Source organism: Pan paniscus, chromosome 13, assembly GCF_029289425.2.
Source record: "Pan paniscus chromosome 13, NHGRI_mPanPan1-v2.0_pri, whole genome shotgun sequence".
Lineage (NCBI taxonomy): Eukaryota > Metazoa > Chordata > Mammalia > Primates > Hominidae > Pan > Pan paniscus.
Genome location: NC_073262.2, coordinates 73,943,297 through 73,952,474, shown reverse-complemented (window position 1 = coordinate 73,952,474; position 9,178 = coordinate 73,943,297).

The following is a 9,178-nucleotide window of genomic DNA, read 5'->3' as shown; positions in this document are numbered from 1 at the left end:
AGGTGGGAGGATCATTTGAGGCCAGGAGTTCGAGACGAGCCTGGGAAACATAGGGAGATCCCATCTCTACAAAAAGTAAAAATAAATTAGCCGGGCATGATGGCACATGCCTGTGGTCCCAACTACTCAGGAGGCTGAGGTGGGAGGATTGCTTGAGCTCAGGAGGTTGAGGCTGCTGTGAGCTGTGATCATGCCACTGCACTCTAGCTGGGTGACAGCAAGACGCTGTCTCAAAATAAATAAATAAATAAATAAATACAGTGTACAAATACATCTGTTCAAACTATACTTTCAATTCTTTAGGGTATATACCAGAAGTAGAATTGCTAGTAGTTCTATGTTTAATTTTTGGAGTGACTGCCATACTGTTTTACGTGTGATTAATTGTTAATAATAATAAAAACAAGGCAGCAGTATGTTGTTTAAAAAATTCATAAAACTAGAATTTTAGCCATGCCTTTGCTACCAGCTCACTTCACTATGTGACCCTGACAAAATATTAAATCTCTTGGGGCCTCAGTGTCCTCATGTGATACAAGAGTTGTGCCGAATGATTTCATGGTCACGTCAGTGCCAGTGTTTCTTGGTTCTATGATTCTAGGTGCTAGGACACCTGGGATCCATAGTTGTGCATATTTGACAATACTACTGCTTTTTAAGTTGCCTGCTATTAAGGGCTGAGACAGGGTAAGGTCCCTAGTGGGCTGAATTGAGTGTGTGGTGATCTCCAGAATGGCCAAAGGCAAAAGGCGCATCGAAGATTGGGACAATAAGGGTAATGTCAGTCATCAAAACTAAGGGTCAGGAGCAAGGGCTTTGTATAGGAGCCAGGGATCCCAGGAAGAGGTCAGGCTAGAGGTTGCCAAGCTAGACTGCAGAGCTGAGTGGTGACTGGCTTCCTTATGTTGGCCATAGGCGGTGCTGGACCCCAGAGTTCTGTTAGACTTCTCTGTGTCTCAGTCTCCCTTGCTGTAAAATAGTGCTATTAATTGCTATTTTTCTACCAGTTAGGCTAGAGATAAATGGAAATACAAACTTTGGAAAGAGCTAGACCTTAATTTTTTTTTTCTCAAATAAAAAAACTAAATGTTAAATTTATTTAAGTTGGAGTAAAAATAAAAATTGGTGAATTTGAGTAAGAGTATATGGGAGTTCTTTGCACTATTCTTGCAGCTTTTCTGTAAGTTTAAAATTACATAATTGGATTCATGTGGACATAAAGATGGGACCAATAGACACTGGAGACTCCAAAAGGAGGAAAGGCAAGCAAGGCTGAAAACCTTCCTATTGGGGACTATGTTCACTATCTGGGTAATGGGACCAAAAGAAAGAAGCCCAAACCCCAGCCCCATATGACATACTCTTGTAACAAATCTACACATGGACCCCCCTGAATCTAAAATAAAAATGAAAATTTAAAGATAAAATTACATCAAAACTTTAAGTTCCCAAGGAAAAGAGGAAAAACTTATTTAAGAAGGAGAGCGAGGCCAGGAGCAGTGGCTCACGCCTATCATCCCAACATTTTGAGAGGCCTAGGCAGGAGGCTCACTTGAGCCCAGGATTTAAAGACCAGCCTGGGCAACGTAGTGAGACCTTGTCTCTACTAAAAAAAAAAAAAAAAAAAAAAAAAAAAATTAGCTGGGCATGGTGCCACACACCTGTAGTCCCAGTTACTCAGGAGCTGAGGCAGGAGGATAGCTTGAGCCCAGGAATTCGAGGCTGCAGTGAGCGGTAATTGTGCAACTGCACTCTAGCCTGGGTGACAGAATGAGACCCTGTCTCAAAAAAATAAAAAAGAAAAGAAAAGAAATTTACCCACAGTTTCTTTAGAGTTGATTTTGGCCCAGCATGGTAGTGTGTGTCTATAGTCTCACCTACTCTGGAGGCTGAGGCAGGAGGATCATTTGAGCCCAGGAGTTTGAGGCTGCAGTGTACTATGGTCATAACTGTGAATAACCCCACTGCAGGCCAGCCTGGGCAACATAGGGAGATCCGTCTCTAAAAACAAACAAACAAAAAAAGGATTGATTTTGTATGCATAGATGAACTGCTTCCAAGGCAAAACATCCAAATCATATTAAAATGTCTTTTAACATTGACCCTGAAAGTACATCCAAATACTAATGTATTCGTATCAACAACTCTAATTTGTCATTAAAAATTCAAGCAGCAACACTTCCAGATTTATCAGCTGATGATAAACACTTTCATTGTACACTTAAATATTGTGAATTTTATTATGTCAATTGTAATCAATTTTTTTAAAAAGGAAAACTTTAAAAATAAGTCATTCCTTTTTATTGCCACGCTATTTTTATCCCAGTGGATATCTGGTGTTAGAATCACAGTAACTGCCATTGGTAATAAATAATAAACAGCATCAATTGATGAATGTTGAACATGGGACACTTGGAATGACCTAAATTCCCACCTTCTCTCTTTTGTCAGTATAAATTAAAAATAAGAGAGAGCAGGTGGTTAACATAATGGAATTTGCTTCACCAGGAGGCTGCTGTGGTGAATTATTTGATCTGAAATAAAAAGGTGATAACGATGGGGATCATTTGAGATCAGATGTATCAACTCTCCTTTTTATTCTAGAGCAAATATTAGAGGGTTGAATGATTCTCAAGCTGTAGATATTTCTCAGGTCTATTTTTAAGCTCAAACTGGCTCTTTCCCAGAAAGAAGAGAAACAAAAATCTACTGGCAGTAAAGCCTTTACCTTTTTTCATTGAATTTTCTGAGGGGATTAAAAAAAAATCTTCTAAAAATCCAGGACAGATGGAGCATTATGAAGAACACTGCAAAACAGAATACTTTCAGAGAGTACTTAGAAGAAAATAAAATGTTCAAAAAGACCTTGTCTTCAAAAAAAAAAAAAAAAAGAAAAAAATCGGTTGACTAAAGACAAAGTATCTGATGTAGTAAAACATTTGCCCCATCTAGGCGCGGTGGCTCACGCCTGTAATCCCAGCACTTTGGGAGGCCGAGGCAGGCGGATCACAAGGTCAGGAGATGGAGACCATCCTGGCTAACACCGTGCAACCCCGTCTCTACTAAAAAAAGTACAAAAAATTAGCCGGGCGTGGTGGCGGGCGCTTGTAGTTGCAGCTACTTGGGAGGCTGAGGCAAGAGAACGGCGTGAACCCGGGAGGCGGAGCTTGCAGTGAGCCGAGATTGCGCCATTGCACTCCAGCCTGGGAGACAGAGCGAGACTCTGTCTCAAAAAAAAAAAAAAAATTTGCCTTTCTTTGAAGGAACTGAAAACAATAAAACCCAGTCACATTAAATTGTTCTCAAAGTTGGTGTATCAGGCACCAGTCCAAAGGATTTCCACCTGAAAAGTTGGTAGAATTCTTTTTAGCAATAAGATAGTTGAATGATTTGGGTAATGTTGGAGAGAACTGGTAAAAATGTTGCTCATTAACATTCATTCTCTCTTTTTCCTAACTCTAAAACTATTCTTTAGCTATCAGAAAAGTTAAATTTAATACAGTGTAAACTCTCCAAGGGGGGAAAGGAATAGCAGAAAAATTCCAGATGTCGCAGCCCTGTTGTGTGCTCACAGAGGTTGCACAATTTCCACTTGTAGATGGGTGAAAAGGTGTTAGAATCAGTTACCTGGCTCTTCGTAACATGTAAAGAATGTGAGGTGGCCTATGCCAGCCTGGAGGGAGAGTGAGAAGGGCTCTGAGTGTTGACATTACTTCCCAGTTCACCATGACTCATTCATCTGACTTGCTACCAAACCATTGGGAATGAGCCAGTATAAGGGAACATGTTACAGCAGCCAGTGAAATAGACCAAAAAACTGTCAGTCCCAGGAAAGTACTGGAGAGGAGAATTGCAAGTGTGGTGGCGAATCTTTGCCAAACAGATACAGTTGATTTTTTTTTTTCCTTAAAAAGTCACACTTGACAAATCCTTCCTGAGTTTCAAGGGGAAAAGACACATAAACTTCCGTTTTGCTATCAATAAAGGTAGCAGGATATAAAAGGCTTAAATACCATCTTAAGAATAAAACATAGAGGCAACATGGCAAGCTATAGCAAGAAAAGAAAAAATAAAATAAACGAAGAAAAAGAAGTGCAGTGAAAAACAACAAAAGAAAAATCTTCCTTGAAGGGAAACTGGGAGCACATTTCCTTGGCTGAAGATCCAGTGTGAATAAAAGGGGGAGAAAATAACATCTTGATAAGACCAAATGAAATGGCAAACCAACCTTTAGTATTAATGAGCTTGTCAAGAGATCTTTAGATGGGTGATTTGGAGTGCTGGCATTTTGACACCTGAGGCTGTTTACTAAGCTTAAAGAAATTGGCAAAAGTCTCAAAATGCTTTCAAAATCACTTCATTGTGATGCTCTTTAGATGAGCAAAATCAAATAGATGCCTATAGCTCATAGATGCCTATAGCTCATGATGAGGGGGTATGAAAAAGCATGAATGTGTTGTTGTAACAAATCCAAAGTGTTTGTAAACCATTGTCTGTGTCTTTGAATGTTTGGAATTGCAGGATGATTGCAGAAAGGATGACCTACAAGTGGATGGTCAGATCTGGCTGCAAATGGATGTCTGAAAGAAAACGGGGATCCTAGGAAACCCATCACAGCCCTCTATGAGCTTCAGAAACCAGCAAGGTTAATTATGTCATTGCCTCTAAGTGAATGCAGGTGACATTGTTTTGATAATTTGATGAACATGCCTCCTCCAGGAACAGTGTGATCCAAGATGCCAGGTCCATTTCAGGGCCTGAATCTGATGTCCAGAATCTCAAAAAGACTGGGAATTAAAACTGGGTTCTCAAGGGAGAGGACTTCTTAAGGGAAATTTTTTTTCTTGGCTAAAGAGACACTCAGGAGGAAATGTCTTTTCTTTTGCTGCCATTGAATGACTAGATCATCTATCTATCTATCTGTCTGTCTGTCTATCTATCTATCTATCTATCTATCTATCTATCTATCTATCTATTGTTATATTCAAAAAATATTTTCTCAGCATCTACTATATGCCAGGGATTATGGTAGGTGCTGGGGATAAAATTAGTTAATAAGACCCGCACGGAGTTTACATTCTAATGAGAGAGTCCCAAATAAACAAGTACGCAGATAAATATTATACTTACAGATTCTGAAGAGTTCTGAAGAAAAAAAGAGGGTGATGAAGAGTGAATAAAAAGGTGACTAAATTGAGTAAAGGTCCCTTTAGTCAGAGTGGTCAGGCCATGAGAGGCAAGTCTTGAGTGAGAAAAAGCTAGGCCTATGGATGGAAAGCAGTGACAAGGAAGGAAAGAGTATTTCAGTTAAAGGGAACAGCAAGTACAAACCTATGAAGTAGAAAAGAAGAGGCATGCTCTACTGTGGTTGAGTCAAGGGAAGAGTGATAGTAGATGAGGTTGCAGGGACAAGAAGTTAAGATTTTATTCTGAGTGCATTGGGAAATCATTAGTGGCTTTTAAGGCAGAGAATAAGGTTAGTCATATTTTAGTAAGATCACTTTGGCTGTTACATGAAAAATGTATTGGAGGAGGACAAATACGGAAGCAGTAAGACCAGTTAGTTGGTACCAGGTGATAGTGACTTGTGCTGTTTATCCCATTAATACGGTTTGGATCTGTGTTCCCACCCAAATCTTGTGTTGAATTGTAATCCCCAGTGTTAGAGGTGGGGCCTTGTGGGAGGTGATTGGATCATGGGGGTGGTCTTTCATGAATGGTTTAGCACCATATCCTGGCGAGGCTCTCCTGACAGTGAGTGAGTTCTCATGAGTTCTACTTGTTTAAAACTGTGTGGCACCTTACCCGCCCCTCCCACCCCACCCCCAGCACTTCATCCTGCTCTGGCCATGTAAAGCTCTTCACTCGCCTTTTGCCTTCTGCCATGACTGGAAGCTTTCTGAGCCCTCCCCGGAAGCAAATGTTGCCATGCTTCCTGTATAGCCTGTGGAACCATAAGCCAATCAAACCTGTTTTCTTTATAAATTACCCAGTCTCAGGTACAGGTATTTCTTTATAGTAGTGTGAGAGCAGACTAATACACCCACCAAGAAGGAATCTCTACACCTCCTTCTCTTGACTCTGGGCATGCGTGTGGCTGCTTCTACCAATAGAGTAGCAGTGGAACCAACCCCGGGACATCCACATTTAGACCATAAAAGGACATGGGAAGCCTCTGTCTTGTCTGCTAGGACATTGCATGGTCTATCACATAAGAAGTCCACCTCAGGCTAGGCTCTGTGGCTTACACCTGTAATCCCAACACTTTGGGAGGCTGAAGTGGGCAGATCACTTGAGGCCAGGAGGTTTTTTGTTTGTTTTTTTTTTGAGACAGAGTTTCACTCTTGTTGCCCAGGCTGGAATGCAATGGTATGGTCTCAGCTCACTGCAACCTCTGCCTCCCAGGTTCAAGTGATTATCTTGCCTCAGCCTCCTGAGTAGCTGGGATTATAGGCACACACCACCACATCGGGCTAATTTTTGTATTTTTAGTAGAGATGGGGTTTCACCATGTTGGCCAGGCTGGTCTTGAACTCCTGACCTCAGGTGATCCACCCACCTCGGCCTTCCAAGTGCTGGGATTACAGGCATGAGCCACCGCTCCCAGCCCGAGGTCAGGAGTTCTAGACCAGCCTGGCCAACATGGCGAAACTCTCTCTCAACTACAAACACAAAAATCAGCTGGACATGGTGGAACGTGCCTGTAATCCCAGCTACTCGGGAGGCTGAGGCAGGAGAATTGCTTGAACCCGCAAAGCAGAGGTTGCAGTGAGCCAAGATCTTGCCAATGTATTCAGCCTGAGGCAACAGAGCGAGACTCCGTCTTAAAAAAAAAAATAAGTCCACCTCAGCTGGGGACGGTGGCTCACACCTGTAGTCCCAGCTACTAGGAAGTCGGAGGAGGGAGGATCACTTGAGCCCAGGAGTTCAAAGCTGCAGGAGCCATAATCACACCTCTGCATTCCCATTCTAGCCTGGGCAACAGAGTGAGACCTCATATAAATAAAAATAAGGAAGCCCACCTATCCTTAGACTGCCCCGCTATGAAGGAATCCAAGTCACATGAAGTGTAAATGTTCCATTCAGCAGTCCCAGCTAAGGTCCCGGTCAGCAGCCAGCATTGACCACCAGATGTGTGAATGAAGAGGCCTTCAGATGATTGCAGCCCCTATTGTTAAGGCAACCCCAACCTCCAAGTCTTCCCAGCAGAGGATTCAGCTACTATGGAGTCAAGATAAGTCATTCCCACTGTACCCTGTCTGGGGTCCTGACACATGAAGATTGGAAGTGGTTTGTCACATAGCAACAGTAACTGAAACACTGGGAGAGGGACATCTTTAAGAGGAGAAATTAAGTTCCCAATGAGATTTTAAAGATGTACTAATGAAACAATCAAGTAGAGATATCAAGTAGTTAGTTGGACATGTGAGCATAAGCAGACTACTTGGCTGGAGATATACCAATGGCAAACAGCATATGGATGTCATTTAATTTCCCAGGCTTGGGTGAGATCACCTACAGCAGGAGGTGGACAGAGAAGAGGAGCTGGTTCAAGACCTCATTCTGAGGAAGCCCAGTATTTAGAGGTAGGGAAGAGAAGGAAGAGCCAGAAAAGGGAATTGAGACAGAGTGCCCAGGGAGGCAAGAAAAAAAAAAAAAAAACCCAAGAGAATGGTTTGTCACAAAAGCTGAGAGAGAACATTATTTCCAGAACAAAGAGAGCGGTCAACTTTGTGGGAAACTATTGAGAGTCAAAAAAGATAAGAGAAAAATGGTCATTAGATTTGGCAGCAAAGAGATCACTTGAGACCTTGAAAAGAACAATTTCAGTGGGAGTGGATGGGGCAGACACATAATGGGGGTTTTGATCTCTCAGGGAAAGAAGAGCAGTCTATTATTTCAGAAAAAGTTGGATCAGCCATGCCATATGCAGCTAGCTTAAGTGCTACTGAAACGACACAATTTACCTGCTTAGACAAACAGCATAATGTAACAAACAGCATAAATTTTTAGCATTAGACAGAACTGGGTTGAAATTCTACAAATTACTTAAACTCATTAAGGTTCAGTTTGTTTATCTGTAAACTGCAGAGGAAAAAACCACTTTTCTTCTATTCTCCTAGGTTCTACAGTTAGGAACCTAGAAATTGAACTGACAAAAGACAGGTTAACAAGAGAAAAACAGAGCTTATGAATGTGTGCAATGCACATGCATTTGGGAGAAACTCAGTGATGAGTAACTTGCAGGAGTAGTTGGAACTTGGGGCTTATGTAGCATCGTAACAAAGAATGGTGTATTTGTAGAGATGTGGCAAAACAAAGGAAAAGGGGTTTAAGCTTTTGGAGTGACAAATTGTGGGGAGGTAAATATGTGGAGAGAAACTAATGGAAAATAGGAGTTATTTTATTAGGGTTTACTATGTAGGTACCTTTTGGTGCTATCTCTGGGCTAGAGTTATCTCCTTGTCTCTAGTGATTATGAGTCTAAGAGTTTCCTCTTCCTGGTATGCGAGAGAGAGAGAGAGAGAGAGAGACGCCTTTGCAAATGTATTTTTTTATTAAAAAAATTGTTAATTGCAGAGATGGGTGTCTCGCTATATTGCCCAGACTGGTCTCAAACTCCTGGCCTCAAGTGAGCCTTCTGCTTCGGCCTCCCAAAATGCTGGGATTACAGGTGTGAGCCACCAAACCTGGCACAAATGGAAATTTACGTCCTACTTTTAGGCAAGTAGGGAGGAGGGCAGAGATACTTCTTGGCATGTGCTGCTTCTCAACTGTTTTCAGCTCAAAATAATCCTTATGCAATAGTTCATATTTTGGGGTGGCATATTCTAATCACCCCCTCAAAATAAGAATAATACTTTTTCATAGGGTTGTTGTAAGCATAACATGAGAGAACATTTTAGCATAGTAGTAAGCATATGTAAGTTGCTTAAGCTCATTCATTTAAAACATACTTATTAAGTGTCTACTGTGTACCAGGCCCTGTGCTGAGTGCCTGGCATACAAGGATGAAGTCTCAGTTCATGATCTGCAGAAATTTATAGACTAGTGAGGAGACAGACCTGCAAACAGTTGCATTACAGTAAGATTATTGCTTCAGTAGGATTGTGACAAAGGAGAAGAAAACCTGAATGAGTCTGAGGGGATCAAGAAAGGCTTCACAGAAGAAGCAGTA